General features: G+C 35.7%; 1 long non-coding RNA gene across 1 annotated transcript; it reads left to right on the top strand.

The window, feature by feature from the left end:
- The first annotated feature begins 1,804 nt into the window (after positions 1-1,804).
- LOC116184904 lies at positions 1,805-3,029 on the top strand. Its single transcript, XR_004149562.1, has 3 exons — positions 1,805-2,235; positions 2,461-2,566; positions 2,794-3,029. It is a non-coding gene; the product is annotated as an uncharacterized LOC116184904 (long non-coding RNA).
- The last annotated feature ends 1,885 nt before the right edge of the window (positions 3,030-4,914 follow it).

The raw sequence follows: 4,914 nt of genomic DNA, 5'->3' as shown, positions 1-4,914 counted from the left end.
ATTAAAAAAAAAAAAAAAAATGTGAAGAAAAATCATAATATCGACAATTATAATTCACAATGAACTAAAAAACATATGATGTTAATTGACGTTTACTTACATAAATAAGTGATATATAAGTCTGTGATATGTAGTAGTTCATCTCATAAAAAACACACACAAAAACACTGATCATTCGTTTTAATGTTTTTAAAAATATTCAATTCAAAAACTATCTAGAAAAAAATATAAAAATACATCGATTGAAATTCATTTATCGAATTTTCGAGATTTAACGAATTTAATTTTATATTAGAAATGCTTGTAAACAGCCCCTATGATCAAACCACGTTTACATCAAGTCGATTAAATTTCAATCGAACAAAGTAAAATTTCGATCGTTTACGAGTCAAAGTTGTTTCGAACGAGAAAAGTTATGCAAATCACCAGTTTTCATTAATGGATTTATACCAACAATCTATCACTTCCATTTCATTAACATCTAATAAAAATATCATCATCGCACGACTTATAAATAAATACGTATTATTTCGTGAATCAAACGAACGAACGTACAACTATTAACATAACCTTATAACAATGCGCGATTGATCGATCGTTTCACTAGAAGAATGAAAGAAAAGAAAGGAACGTATATCGGATGAGAGAGCGGGAAAGAGAATCGTAAATGCTACCGCGAGCGAAGATACGAAGAACAGATGGCGTTCGTGTATCGTCACGGTTATAATAATAATGTAAATTCGATCGTAGCTCCGTGCCAAAGATGGGAGACTGGAATGTAAATAGCGCTGAAAGGACGTGTTTGTCGTAGTTAACCAAAGAGCGTGGTTTCGCCGATTAGAAGCGGATGCGAGTAAGGTAATCTTCATGTGTTAAGAAACAAGAGGCGTGACGCGATAAATTCAGCTTTCTAGGCGGCCTGCACGGGACGAAGCGAGACTTTCGTCGGCTTTCGATTTTGCAATGCATTTCGTGTGCACCTAGATGAGAACAGAGAATGAGAACGAAAAAAGAATCGAAAGATTCTTCTTTGAGAGAGGAAAAAGAGAGAAAGAGAGAGAAAGAGAAAAAAGAAGAAAAAGGAATAAATAGAAACGGGAAAGTCCCGTATAATTATACGATTATCATGATTATTTTTTAATCGTAATCTTATTTAATAACGCCTAACGAAATCTAGTCTTATTTATACTCTTTGTTAAATCAAAATCCGTGTTTTTTTTTCTTTTTTATTATTATTATTATACGCACAGCGATTTATTTATGTATGTATATAATTCTACACAATTTGTGTCGGCGCGTGGCGTACATCGGAATGCAATGAATGGAGAGAAATGTGTGGACTGTTGGCGAGAATAAAATTGAAATTGCGTGGCGATAGCTAGATGACGTTCGATGAATTTAAGGAATGTTGGAATTGGGAAACGATCCGTACCTGAGGCTTGTGGCGCTCTCCTTCGATTTTTCACTTTCGAATCGTCCTTTATTCGAGAGTTTTGTAAATGGTTCAGGTTTTAGAGACGCGCACGCGCCGACGAGTCTCCATTGTTGGAGGAGAAATTGCGCTCAAAATGGCGACGATTAACGGTGGAACGAGGAAATGTGCAACAGGAACCGTCCTATAATCTGTAATCGTTATTATCCTGTGCAGCGACACGTTAAACCATTTTGTACGTATTGCCAATTGTAAAGAGATCAATTCTTATAGTCTGTAATAATAAAAAGTAATTGTTACTTATAACGTTATTCTTCTTGTTGATTTTTTGATAGATATATCAAATCGATGTACGATTACGATTTTTTGCTGCAATTCATTCGACTAATAAATTACTCTTGAAGAATAAGATTCACACGCAACTCGAGCTACGATCTGAAAAAAAATAATGGAACATCGAAGAACAACTTTTCATTTGTCTTCCGATACGTGACAACGAGAAAGAAATTAACGTTGTAGGTTATATACTTGTGCAATGACTGTCGAAAAATCTTATTTCTTCCAAACATCACGTTGACGTATGAAAAACTCGTGCAACAAAGTACCAATTACGGATCCACTTGTATCGCAAAACGAGGTTTTAACACGTTTTACAATGATTATAACACGCGTGCATGACAATTGTCAAAAGTAATCCCCGAAAGAAATTTAATTAAACCTTTCCCGATATGTTTCATTGATGCACCGGCCAAGGATCCATGTGCATCACACACGATACACCACCACGCGGCTTGGAAGGCCAGGTAAGTACGCATTCGTGTGCCTACACGCACAAAGGGAATAAGGATGCGTGTGCACGCACTGGCTGGTCTCAGCTCGTCGATGCGTACAGCCAGCCATTCATGCATACGCCCATTCATACGTCTCTCTGGCTCACCTTGAACACTTTTTGTCGTCGGTTGATGTGGACGTGGCTGCGCGCTTCGCCACTCAAACCGTGCACCTTACTATGTATTCTCCTCTTTCAGAGAGGGTGCTGTTTCGAAGTTGAGAAATTATGGATGAAGGATTCGAGAGAAATTTGACGTAAAAAGAAAGAGAGATGGAGAAGATGAGGGAAATCAACGAAGAATGGTAATTTTGAAGTTTTTCTTAATTATTGTCAAATATTTTTTTAAGTGTAACATTATGTTACCACTTAATTACTTAGAATTTTTTACATCTTTACAATCAATTTTTAATATTTTATATGTTATGCCCGTTATTGTACTTTGAATCAAGTATTCAAACTCTTTGAATATCTTTCGTTCAATGTATTAGAAATTATCAATTAACTATTTTTTTCGTACTTTTTTTTTCAGAACAAATGCTATTATATCCTCGATTTTTAAAATCTTGAACTCTTTTTACGATATGATTTAATTCTCATCCTCCTCGCGCGAATTCCACCACGTTTAGTTCAGAAAGGAAGAAGAGAGATAAGAAAATTTGACGCGTTGAATTGTTGAAAGAGGGAAGGCGTCGTCGTCGGCGTCGTCGTCGAGGTTGGCGCGCACAATGACTGCAGGTTTCCTAATACGGCTTCGTCGCCGAGCTGGATGAAAAAAAGAGGAATTTTGGCCACCATCGGGGGCCTGGGAAGGAACGTCCCGCGTTAGATCCTGCCGGCACAGAAATTTAATAATCGACCGCTGCCCGCTTCGAAATCCTTCTCTTCCTCTTGCTACGTATTTCATTATATATCATTATTCCGAGAGTTAATGCCTCTGTAACTTTGATCACTTGTAAAAATATAATTAAATTGCAGATTTTTCTATATCAAAGATTGTTTGAAGAAGCTGGATTATTAGAAAATGTTACAAAAGAATTGATTATATATCATATTAATTATATTAATTATATAAAATTTATAAAGTTAATCCTTTTATAATTTTGATTATTTTTTTTAATTTTTTAAAGAAATAGATAATTGGATTGCAAATCATAATTTATCATAATGAAAATTGATGTAATTTTTATTGCCTGTAAGAATAATTAAAACAGATTGTAACTTTTCATTTATAGTCTTAAATATCAGAAACTAGTATTGAAGATTTATGATTTCTTGCAAGAAAAAATGAAAAAACTTGCAACTAATGTGATCAAGACACGCTGTAATCCAAGTTTCACACTTCTTTTACCATCAATACAATACAAATTTTATGCAAATTTGTAATTCAGTTTAATTCATTCATTCGTTCTTAACAAAGACAAGCTTCTTCAAATAATCTTAAAACGTTTTCAAAGTTTTGTAAATAAGATAACGATGCCCAGAAACGTCGAACCACCAAATAAACCACCATCCTTCCATCCTTCTCCTTCTTTCACCCCCTTCAATCACCTTCACCTTCCCCAAAACCGGAACCGGACAAATTACACTCGTCCTCGATCCTTTCAACATTCGAAGACAAAGAGACGAGTCCCTCCTCCTTCTCTTTGTGTTTCCACGTGTTCTCCTCGCCAACTCCCTTATACGGTAGAAAGATAAGGAGTTCGCGCGCCCAGTAAATCGGCGATTTAAGGTGCGTCCGAGGCGCGGAGGAGATAGCGAGAATCGCGTGGAGCGTGAAGCGTGAACCGAGCGAGCAGGATCGGATAGAGCGTGGCCGGTTCGAAGGAAGACAGGTATTCGCAGTCCACGGACAGGTTCGTTCGCGAAAAACTTCAATTTGTCTCGCACGCTCCCCCGTCCGCGCAGGGATATCTCTTCGATGGATAATACGCGCGCGCCAGGAAGGGAAATCGAGTAGGATAATGTTGGATATTTTTTGGAATATGCTATTTCTTTTTGGAGGGAAATTGAAATTTGGAAAGGAACAAGGATTTTAATGAAGTTGATAAGGAATTGTGAATTTTTTTTTAAGTGTTTTTAGATTTAATGTAGTTTAATTTGAAAAATGCATGCAAAAGAAATTTGTAAAAAACAAGTCGGAATTGTAAATGTTTCGAGATTTTTTTTTTAGTCTTTAAAAGTTTTGAGATTCATGAAAGAGGATTGGAATTGGGAATGTTTTAGAAAATTTTTTTCAAATTTCAAAAGTTTTGAAATTGAGTTCTTGAAATTCTAGAATTATTGATAAATAAAATCTAAGAAGAAACTTTGGATCATTTTAATATTTAGGAGAAAAGAATTATTGTATACTATTAATATATACAAAAATTAGATGCAAGTGTTAGCTGTGATAAAAAAAATAACAGACAACGATAGAAAAACAAAAATAATTATCGTACAATTCAAAGAATCGAAAGAAGAATAATCGAGTCATCGTTCGATTCAACATCACGACTCAATTCCAAATAATTTTCCTGACCGCTGTTCAAATTTCGCGCCATAAATCTTCCTTATCGCTCCCGCTCTGCCCCTCCTCCCCCAACCAACGATAATTAAACAGTACTGGTCAATATCCCAAAAGACACTCTCCTTGCCATTTCGCGATACAGGA

The sequence above is a fragment of the Apis dorsata genome, unplaced genomic scaffold, assembly GCF_000469605.1.
Source record: "Apis dorsata unplaced genomic scaffold, Apis dorsata 1.3 scaffold_74, whole genome shotgun sequence".
In the NCBI taxonomy this organism is placed as follows: domain Eukaryota; kingdom Metazoa; phylum Arthropoda; class Insecta; order Hymenoptera; family Apidae; genus Apis; species Apis dorsata.
This window is presented reverse-complemented; position numbering and strand designations above follow the sequence as displayed.